The following is a 12,980-nucleotide window of genomic DNA, read 5'->3' on the forward strand; positions in this document are numbered from 1 at the left end:
TGATATAAAAATTACTATAAGAAAAATTTTTAGAAGCTCATAGTTGAGTACTATTTTAATGAAGCGAAAGTATGAGAGTCTCGTTCTTTTGCAGGAATTAAATAAAGGTAATTTATATTCAAACAGATATCCCCAAATCCAATTAAAGAGTTCAGATTTTTCTGAAGTATTGTCCTTCAAATACAGTCCTACACTACAGAACCCTAATAGGCATGGCTTAGGGCTTTTTTTTTTTGTGGGGGGGGAGGGTGGTCGGGGTAAAGCTGTAGGTATTCTACAGTTCACGTTAATAATGATGCTAGGGATTTATTCGAGAGCTTGTTTACCTAGAATTAAGAATAAGGTTTTCCTATATGAAATTAAATTACATGACTTTTGCTTTATTTAGCACTGTGTTCAAGTTAAAAACTCCCAGAAATACACTCATCATAACTTTAGAACTATACTAAAAATACTGTGCTACAAAATTTAATGAACTAGGGAAACAGCTTATTTTTCCCTTTAATCCTTCTAGGAGAGATGAAAATTGCTGTATGCAAACAAATAAATTATATACGGGAATCTTTGAATCTCATGCTTTACTAAGAAACACAACTTCCAAACATTTGTATTTATTCTATGTATTTATGTAAACAAGTGGTTACATTAGATTATAAATATGTCATGCATTGTAAGTATATTTATATTCCATACATTTATATTACCACCCTCAGACACAACTTTCAACTTAAATTTCAATCAATAAAAACTGAGTTATTACAAGATTTTGCTGGCCAATAAGTCAATTTTAGCAAATGTCATCATATTTTCTGTACAGGAATATTTATCTGATTATTTTATAGTAGAGTTCTTCTAATTGTGCTTAGGAAAATGTAAATGCCAAAGAGACTGAAGTAGAACAGAGATGAAAAGAGGAGGCTGAGGGTCTATGTTTAATGTATGAATGATAATTACAATATTAATTATTACTCTGTCCTCTTTACCTGATTTTTGTTTCTTCATAGCAGTTATCATTTATCTTACACTACACTGTAAACTCCATGAAAGCAGAACATACGCGCGTGCATGAGTGAGTGAGTTGAGAGCGTGTGTGTGTGTGTGTGTGTGTGTGTGTGTGTGTGTTTTGTTTTGTTAACCCTCACCCAAGGACATTTTTCCAATGATTTTTAGGGAGAGTGGAAGAGAAGGAAAGACAGAAAGAAACATTGGTGTGAGAAAAACACATCAATCGGTTGCCTCCTACACACACCCAGACAAGGGCCTGAGCCAGGGAGGAGCCTGCAACCAAGGTATGTACCCTTGACCAGAATCAAACCTAGAAACCTTTGGACCACAGGCCCATGCTCTGTCCACGGAACCAAACCAGCTAGGGCTATCCACAGCTACAATATATTACCGATATTACCGTGTTTCCCCGAAAATAAGACATCCTCCGAAAATAAGACCTGGCGCATGGAAAGATAAGACATCCCCTGAAAATATGACCAAGCGCAACTTTGGGAGAAAAAAATTAATATAAGACACTGTCTTATTTTCGGGGAAACGGTATTAATGTCTACTTCCTGGTAGATGGTGGATACTTAGTATTTACTCAATGAATATGTTAAATGCTTTCATCCCCTTTAATTTGTTGCAAGTGACAGGTTACATTCAGAAGTTTTCTGGTATTATACCAACTTTGTATTTCTGAAATCAATACCAATTGATTTTGATGTATTTTTTCATTAACATAAGCTGGGTTTAACTTGCTAATATTTAAAAATTTTGGCATCCCTATTTAAAAGACCTTTTCCTATACTGCCATTGGTTGTTTTGGGCATCAAATACTATATTATTTCACTAATGTATATAGTATAAATACTCTACAAATACTTGAATATTAGTCTTTTAAAATAGACAATTCTTGCCCAGCAGTGTGGCTAAATGGCTGAGCATCAACCTATGAACCAGAAGGTCACAGTTTGATTCCTGGTTAGGGCATATGCCTGGGTTGTGGCTTGATCTTCTGTAGGGGATGTGCAAGAGGCAGCTGATTGATGATTCTCATCACTGATGTTTCTATCTCTCTCCCACTCCCTTCCTCTTTAAAATCAATAAAAATATATATATTTAAAAATAAAAGACACCTCTTTCTTTTTTTCTGTAACTATAAAATTTTGGGGTTTGGTGTTCTTTTGGTGGGAAAGGTAGTACAGGATAATTTGGTTTGGTTTTTAGCTTAGCATTTACTGGTGATTATTAGTATTACCAATTGCTAAAGTCACTTTTGACAAATTATATTTTTTAAAGAATTGTTCATATTCTTTAATTTATTGGCATAAAGTATGCATATAATTATTTTAGGGTTCTTAAAATTCTTACTCTATCTGTGATTATATTTCCTTTTACTTTAATATTAGAGGCCTGGTGCATGAAAATTCATTCTCTCGAGGGGGGATCCCTCAGCCTGGCCTCCCCCTCTCACAACCTGGGAGCCTTCAGGGGTGAGAGGACACTGGATGATCAGGGAAAGCTGATGCCCCCATCACACCTCTGATGCTGCCACTGCTGACAGCGCAAGCCTCGGGCGGCCCTGGTTACCTGAGCGTTGGCTTGCCTGCCCCTTGGGCTGGCCCTGGGCAGCTGGAGGGTTTAGGAGACTGGGGGACTCTGGAGGGAGGTGCATGGCAAGGCCAGGGCTCTCAGATAAGAATAAAAGGCATCCGCAGGGACCTGTTTGGCTCAATGGATAGAGCGTCGGCTTGGGGACTGAAGGGCCCTGGGTTCGATTCTGGTCAAGAGCATGTACCTTGGTTGCGGGCATATCCCCAGTAGGGGGTGTGCAAGAGGCAGCTGATCGATGACTCTCTCTCATTGATGTTTCGAACTATCTCTCTCCCTTCCACTTTGTACAAAAATCAATAAAATATATATTAAAAAATAAAAAATAAAAGGCATCCAAATTGGAAAGGAGGAAGAAAAACTCACCACTTGTAGAAGACATATTATACATAGAAAATCCTAAAGACTCCACCAAAAAAACTACTAGATTTAATAAATGAATTTGGCAATATAGCAGGATACAAAACCAACACCCAAAAAAACAATGGCTTTTTTATACTCTAAAAATGAATTCTAAGAGAAACGAAACAAACAATCCCATTTACCACAGCAACAAAAAAAGTAAGATACTTGGGAATAAATTTAAGCAAGAACATAAAAGACTTGTACGTCGAAAATTACAGGACTTTGTTCATGGACTGGTAGAATCAACATCATTAAAATGTCCGTATTACCTAAGACAGTCTATAGATTCAATGCAATCCCTATTAAAATACCAATAGTATATTTCACAGACCTAGAACAACTATTCCAAACATTTATTTGGAACCCAAAAAGACCCCGAATAGCTGCAGCGAACTTGAGAAAGAAGAACAAAGTTGGAGGAATCACCATGCCAGATATCAAGTTATACTACAAAGTCACCATAATCAAAACAACCGGTTATTGGCACAAGAACAGACATATAGATCAATAGAATAGAACAGAGGACCCAGAAATCAACCCAAGCCATTATGTCCAACTAATTTGATAAAAGAGGCAAGAGCATACAATAGTCAAGAGAGTCTCTTCAATAAATGTTGTTGGAATAATTGGACAGATATATGCAAAAAATGAGACTAGACCACCAACTTACACCATACACAAAAATAAACTGAAAATAGGTAAGACTCAAATGTAAGTTGGGAAGCCATAAAAATTGTAGAAGAAACCATAGGCAGCAAAATCTCTCACAGCAATATGTTTATGGATACATCTAAGGCAAAGGATATAAGGAGAAAATAAACAAATGGGACTACATCAAAACAAAAAGCTTCTGCACAACAAAAGAAATCAACAAAATGAAAGCGGAGTCCATAGTATGGGAGAACATATTTGGCAATGATACATCTGATAAAGGGTTAATATCCAAAATATATAAGAAACTCATAAACTTAATGCCTGGTGCACAAATTCATGCACAACTGGGAGGAAGGGCTGCGGACGCACGGGCAATTCCCCAGCTGGCCCCGCCCCTTGGTTGAACTCCTGGTCGAGGGGATAATTTGCATATTAGTCTTTTATTATATAGGATTATTATATAGCAGTGGTCGGCAAACTCATTAGTCAACAGAGCCAAATATCAACAGTACAACAACTGAAATTTCTCGAGAGCAAAAACCGACTTCTGCGCATGGGCCACAATGTTTCAATCGCATTGTACATGCACGTGGTATTTTGTGGAAGAACCACACTCAAGGGGCCAAAGAGCCGCAAGTGGCTTGTGAGCCTCAGTTTGCCGAACACTGTTATATAGGATGATCTAAGTCACTGATCATCAAGAGATGCAGATTAAAATAACAATGAGGTATCACCTCACACCTGTCAAAATGGCTACCATCAACAAATCAACAAATGACAAGTGCTGGCAAGGATATAGAGAAAAGTGAACCCTAGTACACTGCTGGTGGGAATGCAGGCTGGTGCAGCTATTATGGAAAAAGAGTATGAAGTTTCCTCAAAAAATTAAATATGGAACTGCCATTGATCCCACTTCTAGGAATATACCCTAAGAAACCCTAAACACCAATCAGTTCAATTTGTTCATATATGTTCATAGCAGCACAATTTACAATAGCTAAGACCTAGAAACAGCCCAAGTGCCCATCAGTAGATGCGTGGATAAAAAAGCTCTGGTACATCTATTCCATGGAATACTGTTTCTCCCCGAAAATAAAACATCCTCCAAAAATAAGACCTACTTACAGGTTTCCTTCTGAGTGAAATATAAGGCATCCCCCCGAAAATAAGGCCCCTCTAGGCTCTATCTCAGAATGAAAATTAATTTACCGTAAACTGGTCGCTAGGGCCACCCCAACTGGCGTCTAGCAACCAGTGACATTACGCGGAGTCCTGATGTCACTGCTGTGTGAAGGTGGAGCGGAGGTCAGAGTGGTGAGCGTGGGGTGGGAGAGAGGAGACTTTCGCAGACGTGTGTAGAAGAACAGGAGGATTAGAGGTGACGGGAAGGGACGCGGTGAAGGTGGTGAGTGCTGGTCTGTCTCTGGTGACACTACCTGATGCTTACGGCCACCCTCATGATGACTGAAGGTTCTCAGTCAGTGGCAGACCCTGCTCCAGCCCAGATCCAGGCCCCAGCAAGCCCAGTGACAGTCCCCAGACAAGCCCCAGGGGGTAAATGTCTGATAAAGGGGTAGGGGGGATGTCTGGTGAAGGTGTTCAGTGGCATAGGGGTGGGGGGAGGGGGATCACTTAAAATGACACAGGAGGATCAGAGGGGGCATTCAAAATGGCACAGGAGGATCAAAAGGGGTTACTAAAATGGCAATCCCCCCTCTGATTCTCCTGTGCCATTTTGATTCCCCCTTCTGATCCCCACTGTGTCATTTTAAGTGATCCTCCTCCCCCCACCTTGATACCCCAATTCCTTTTTTTACCCCTAGAAATGAGCACAAAAAGAAAAAGCTACTCCGTGGAGTACAAGAAAGAAATCGTGGAAGACTCTTGGGGCCAAAATCTTACTGCTTTCTGCAAAGAGAAGATGTTGAGTATCCGATTGGTCTGAAAATGGCAAGCAGAGTATAGTAACCTCATTGAACAAGTGGACAAGGGAAATGCTAAAAAGCGCAAGTGTGGATCAGGTCGGCAACCATTATTTTCCGAGTTGGAAGACCTGATTTGTGAATGGGTTGTTGACAGGAGAGCAAAAGCTTTGGTTGTGAATAGGGCTCAGATTCAAGAATTTGCCCTTGCAATGGCACCACAGTTTGACATAGCCCCTGAAGACTTCAAAGCATCACAACACTGGCTGGATAATTTCCTTCAGCGAAGTGAACTGTCTTTAAGAAGATCTACAACATTGTTTAGGTTGGAAGATACTCAAGTTATTAAGCGAGCACTTGCATTCAAGTCCTTTATTGATGATGCTGACTTCTCTAAATACAATCTTTCCAACATGATTGCTATGGATGAAACTGCAGTGTTTATGGGCCAATCATCTCAAACAACAATTGAACAGTGGGGTGCCTCCTTACTGTACATTCCCTCCATTGCTTACCAAAGTGCATGTGTTTCCTGTATTTTGGCAATTCATATGGACGGCACTAAAATCCCACCTTTAATCATTTCTAAGGGCAAGAAGGAAAAGATTGAATGTGTTTTGGGCGTTTTTATTCTTGAAACTGAAAAAGCCTGGGCCACACAAGCAGTTATAAGGAAGTGGGTCGATTTAATGCTGCTGCTTGTTATGTGAAGGAGCCAAAGAGGTCTGCTAGTCTGGGATGCTGCCAGCACTCACCGCGCTAAAGACATGAAGACATTTCTTCACGAAAGAAAAATAGATCAGATAACGATTCCCGCAGGAATGATGGCCTATCTCCAGACTCTTGATATTGCAATAAACAAGCCATTCAGAGAATTTGCGCATGGAAATTAATGACTATATTGAAAATAGAACGGAGAGAAATCAGCGTGGAAACTTCGTGAGACCTAAACTGCAAGAAGTTGTGACTTGGGTGAAGAATTCATGGGAGAAAATCACTGACAGTTGCATTGCAAATGCACTGCGAGCAGGCTACCTTGACAAGAAGTACTCATTTAAAGACAGTGCTATTGCTAAACATGGGAGATTTGGTCCACTGATTCTGAAAGAAATGGAGTCACAAGAAATTCACCAGGAAATTCAGGAATTGGATTGTTATGATGATATTCCAGAAGAGGATGATATGATTGCCATTGAATAAATGAGTAAATTCTTGATATTGTAGGATTCACAGTTTCTCTGGTTTGTGTTGACAACTACCGTACTACCGTACCGTATACAAGTAATAAGTTTCCTTTATTTTCATTTAACAATAAATGTGTACCGTATTCTTCTTCATGGAAAAATAAGACATCCCCTGATAATAAGACCTAACGCATCTTTGGGAGCAAAAATTAATATAAGACACTGTTTTATTTTCGGGGAAACAGGGTATGCAGTAGTAAAAAAGAGGAAGAAATCTCTTACCCTTTGAGATAGCATGGAGGAACCTGGAGAGTATCATGCTAACTGAAATAAGTCAGTCAGAGAAAGACAATATCACATGATCTCACTCACATGTGGAATCTAACAAAATAAATTAACGAATGGAATGGATTCAGAGACATGGGGGCACGGAACAAAGTGCAGAATCTTGGAGGGAAGGCGGGGGAGGATGGGTGAGAGGGAGGTAATCAACCAAAGACCTTGTATGTATATATGCATAACCCATGGATGCAGAGATGAGCTCACTGAGGAAAAAAGCGGACGTATGTAATACTTTCAACAATAAATATATTTTTAAAATCATGAATCTTTATCATAAAATGAACATTTGTTTGTATTTACGGATGGATGAAAGATCTTGATTGTCTTACCCTTTCACACTGGTCCATTATACTGACTGGACCTAGTGAGCAAGTACAGTAATATCAATTGCCCTCGACTTACTGGTTAAACATGTATGTCAGGAGGTAGAAAATAAATCCGAAAATTCAGGGGCTGTTTAACTTCATTGAAATTTCTACGGGTTCAGTGGTGCAACAATATTGACATATCCCTTCTAAGGTAAAAGATAAATTTTTCACCTGGTCCCTCTTAGTTGGCCACTTTGGATTTTGGAGGCAACATATTCTTCATTTGGGTGTGTTACTCTCACAAACTTACTAAATAAATCCAAAAGCTGCTGGTTTTGAGTGGAACCCCAAACAAGAGAAGATCCGAAGTAGGTCCAATCTACTGTGGAAGCTGCTCTGACATGGGTCCTATGATCCAGCAGATTCAACAGTGCTTGAAGTGGCAGTCAGGGATGCTGTTTGGAACTTTTTACAGGCCCCTACAGGAGATTGCAGCACAGGCCTTTAGGCCTTTGGTGTGAAACCCTGACTTCTTTTGCAGATAACTACTCTCCTTTTAAGAAACAGCTCTTGGCCAGCTAGTGGGCCTTAGAGACTGAACACTTAACCATGCATCATCAAGTTACCATGCAATGTGAGCTGCTCATCATTAACTGGGTGTTATCTGACCCACCAAGCTATAACACTGGGTGTATGTAGCACCATTCTATCATTAAATGAAGTGGTATTTATGAGATTGGTCCCGAGCAGGTCCTGAAGACACAAGTTACATGAAGATGTGGCCCAAATGTCATGGTACCTATCCCCGCCACACTATTTTCTCTGCAAGCCTGCACTTAAAGCCTCATTTGGGGGAGTGGGGTCCCCTATAACCAGTTGACAGAGGAAGAAAAAAACTCAGGCCTGGTTTACAGATGGTTCTGCATGATATGTAGGTACCTCCTGAGAGTGGACAGCTGTGGCACTACACCTCTTTCTGGAACATCTCTAAAGGACAATTTGAGATGAAGAAAAATTTTCTCTGTGGGTAGAACTTCAAGCAGTACACCAGGTTAATTCTGCTTAAAAGGAGAAATTGCCAGAGATGCAATTATCTACCAGTTCATTGGCTGTGGTCAATAGTTTAACTAGGTTGATCAGAGTTTTTCAACCCATGTGTTGCAAAAATTTTTGTAACATGCAATACCTGACTATTTAATTAGGGTCACTGACCTCTTTTCCTTTAGACTAGGGGTGTCGAACTCAATCAGAGAAGGGGCCAAAATCTAAAATCCAACCTAAATCACGGGCCGAATGGTTTACTGAACAGTCATAAACTGTCATTGTGATGGAAACGCAGCGGAGTGCAGTCCTGGCAGGACGGATTTGGCCTGCGGGCCTTGTGTTTGACACATGTGCTTTAGACTGTCAAATAAAAAAATGACAGTCCAGCTGGCATGGTTCTCAGTGGTTGAGCATCGACTTATGAACCAGGAGGTCATGGTTTGATTCCTGGACAGGGCACATTCTTGGGTTGTGGGTTCGATCAGGGCATGCAGGACTCAGCCCATCAATGATTCTCTCTCATCATTGATGTTTCTCTCTCTCTCTTCCTCTCTGAAATCAATAAAAATATTTTAAAATGACAGCCAACAGAATAGCCATCCAGTGTGAATAAATAAAAATTATACCTATTTTTTTTGTAAAATTGGCAAAAAATAATAATTTTTTTTTGTGTTAAAATTTTAATGATTAGTTTATGTGTGCCATCGAATGAAAAAGGTTGAATATCACTAGGCTAGATGGTCAGGGACATTGGAAAATTATTGACAAGGAAGCCTGAGGGACAGGTATATGGATAGACATCTCTTAATGGGTGAAAAACATTGATATTTATGTCCCATCTTAATGCCCACCAAAAGGTGATCTCAGCAGAGAAAGATCTGAGTGATCAAGTGTATAGGATAAGCATTCTGAGGGTATCAGTCAGCCTCTTTTTCCAGCCACCTCCATAAGCCCAATGGGTTCATAAACATGGTCATGATGGCAAGGATGAGGTTATACATGAGTTCAGCAACATGGACTTACATTCACCAAGGCCAGCTTGGCTACAACCATTGTTAACTGCCCAATCTGCTTGTAGCAGAGACCAACACCAAGATCCCTATATGGTATCATTCTGAAGGGTGATCAACTTGGTAAGTAGCAGGTTGATTCCATTGGACCTACTTTCATCATAGAAGGGGCAGCATTTGTTCTAACGGAAATACACTTACTCTGAGTAGGGATTTGCCTTCCCTACATACAATGATTTTGCCAAAACTGTCATCTGTGGACTTGCATTATCTACCCTCATTGTATTCACAGTGTTACTTTTGATCAAGAGAGTTCATTTCACACAAATGAAATGTAGCAATGGACCCATGCTCATGAATTCACTTGTACCACGTGCCCTACTGTCCCAAAGCATCTTGCTTGACAGAATGGTGGAATGGCCTTTTGAAGACTGTTACAGCATCAGCTAGGTGTCAATACCTTATGTTTGGGGCAAGGTTCTACAGGAGGCTGTAAATGTTCTAAATCAGCATCCAATATATGTTGCTATTTCTCCCATAACCTGGATTCACAAATCCAGGAATCAAGGGGTGGAAATTAAAGTGGCAGCCCTCACTATCACCATACTAATCTATTAGCAAAATTTTTGCTTCCTGTCCCATAACTTTATGCTCTACTAGAGACCCGATGTACAATATTCGTGCAAGAGTAGGCCTTCCTTCTTCTGGCTGCCAGCACCGGCTTCCCTCTGGCACCCGGGATGTGGGCTTCCCTCTGGCCACTGTTAAGCACCCGGAACCCAGGCTTTCCTGGCAGTCCTGGCTTCATGTGGAAGGTCTTCCAGAAGAACATCCGGTCTAATTAGCATATTACACTTTTTTTTATTATAGATTGGCTTAGATGTTTTAGTTTCAAAAGAACTATCAGGAGACATAATAATGATTTCACTAATAACTGCCACCCAGACATTTTGGACCCTTCATGCCTCTGAATTAACAGATAAAAGGAGTTACTGTGCTGCTGGCATGGATGAGCCAATGGGAAGTTGGACTATTACTCCACAACGAAGGTAAAGAAGAGTATATCTAAAATACAGAGGATCCTCAAGGGCACGTCTTGTCTTACCATGCCCTGGTATTAAAATTATTGAAAAACTACAATTCAGACAGGATTACTTAATGGGCCAAAACCTTCAGAAATTAAAGTTTTGGTCATTGTACCAAGAACCATGATCAGCTGAGTTGCTTGAGTTGAATGCCAAGATAATGCAGAATGGGTAATGGATGGCCCTGGTTGATGTGGCTCAGTTGGTTGGAGCATCATCCTGTACACTGAAAGATGGCAGATTCAATTCCCAGTCAGGGTGTGTACTAAAGGCAACCAATCAATGTTGCTCTCTCACATGGATGCCCCCCTCCTCTCTCTAAAAAAATTAATGCAAATGTTCTTGAATAAGGTTAAAAAAAAGAAAAAAAGAATGGATAGTGTATAAAAGTAGTTATAAATACCAAGTTACAGAAATCAGGACCTTAACTCTCATGAGTTATTTATTTTGTTATGAATACGTCTATGTGGCATAAAGTAAATATCTTTGTTTTCCTTCCCTTTCTTAGACTCTTATCACTTAAGATGTATTGACTTTATAGCATAGTATATAAGCTATAAGTGTCAAAAATATTTAAGTTATAGGGATATCAAGAAAAGTTAAACACCATATAAGGACTTTGCATTTTCCTCTGGGGAAAGGGTGTGTGTGTTTTTGGTTGTACAAAGGATAGATGTATTATGTTAGGTAGAAGTATGACCTTGTTATTGTCTTTATTTGGAGACTAAGTATGATTTAAAGAGATGTTTATGGTGTCAGTTTGACAAGAGGTGAACCTGTGATGGTTTTGTGTGTCAAGTTGGAAGGTGTTTTGAACAAGATTATAACAGTAAACTTTGAGTAATCCATAATGTGGCAAGTGGCCTACCATATTGGACAGGACAGGTCTGAAGTGCCAATTTTTTCTTTGCATTTATTTTCTGATCTGTATGTCTCTCATCCTCTTTTATACCATTTCAAAGGATGACGCAATACTTGACAAATACAATTTAAAAACTGAAAAATGACTATTTTCACTATTGCATCTTTCTTCTAAAATATCCCACCATCCTTTTTTTTTTTTAATTTAGTATTTTTTTTAAATCCTCACCCAAGGATTTTTTCCCCATTAATTTTTTAGAGAGAGTGGAAGAGAGAGGGAAAGACAGAAAGAAATATTGATGTGAAAGAAGTACATTGATTGGTGTGAGGAGCCTCCAACCGAGGTACGTGCCCTTGACCAGAATCGAACCAGGGACCCCTAGGTCCGCAGACTGATGCTCTATCCACGGAATCAAACTGGCTAGAGCCCACCATTGTTACTTTAGAATTTTATTTTATTTTATAGCATAGTAGAAAGTGATGGTAATGATATAATCCCTAAAATTAAGTAGCAAAATATCTGAAGATATAGAAAAAGATCACTAAGACCCTATTAATGCACCTTAGATTTATAGAAAGAGTCTGATTAACTCATTTGGTAATTGCAAGATAGAATAATTTTTCAAAAAAGTAAAATTTTCCAGCTCTATGGGAGATTTCTATGGAAGAATAAGTCTTAAAAATACCAACATTGATAAGTAGTTAGAACTGCTCAAAAAGGAAAATAAACTAAAATGAGTTTAATCCTGAAGGTTAAGCCTTTTTCAATTTTTAATTTTAGTTCTGCTGGCCTAGAAGCCACTGATTTTATTTCTATTCTTTTTGTGGTTATCCTTAAGTTAAAAAAGAAAGAAAGAAAAAAAAGCAGCACCAGCAAACATGTATCAAATGCCTGTATTTTTCTAATGGCTTTATATGTATTTCACTTAATTCTCACAACACTATGTGGAGGTATTAGCCTCATTTAGAGACAAGGAAATTTACATACAAGAAGGTGAGATTACTGTAATGTTACACAGCTAGTAAGGGTTAAACTAGGATTCTATTGAGATAGTCCGACTGCAGAGCCAAAAACAGTATTTATTTTTGTAAGATGCCCTAAAGTTAGTCAGTATCTCTTTCTGAACTCACTTCTTGTGAATAAAAGAATGAACTCAACGTAATCATTCCCTCCTTCCAATTTTCGTTATTCTCTAATATTTTAGTTTTACTTTAAAAATATATATATTTACAATCAATAATAAACCTGATTTAGTAACATTTAAAAACCAATTATTTGCTCATGATATATTCTTTTAAACCCAATTATTTCTCTAGTTTACTATTCTTCCTACTCAAGTAACCCTTTGATTCTTGCATAAGTTTTTATAAATGATGTGTCTATTTTTACTGTAGGTATCATTCTTGTTGATAGTTTAAATAGGTATAGAATTGAGGGAAAAGTTATATTCCTTCTATATATTGAGGAAAAGGTATCCTGTTATTTTCTTGAAATTGTTTTGGTAACGATATTGTTAGTATAATTGGTATTTTGGTGTAGGCATTCTGCCTTTTTATCATTTTA

The 12,980-nt window shown here is 38.8% G+C and overlaps 1 protein-coding gene across 2 annotated transcripts in view; it reads right to left on the reverse strand.

Moving 5' to 3' along the window:
- Nucleotides 1-12,980, reverse strand: part of FBXO11 (F-box protein 11) — an 85,892-nt gene that overhangs the window by 50,684 nt on the left and 22,228 nt on the right. The gene's annotated exons all lie outside the window — the stretch shown is intronic.

Source organism: Pipistrellus kuhlii, unplaced genomic scaffold (assembly GCF_014108245.1).
Source record: "Pipistrellus kuhlii isolate mPipKuh1 unplaced genomic scaffold, mPipKuh1.p scaffold_m20_p_13, whole genome shotgun sequence".
NCBI lineage: Eukaryota > Metazoa > Chordata > Mammalia > Chiroptera > Vespertilionidae > Pipistrellus > Pipistrellus kuhlii.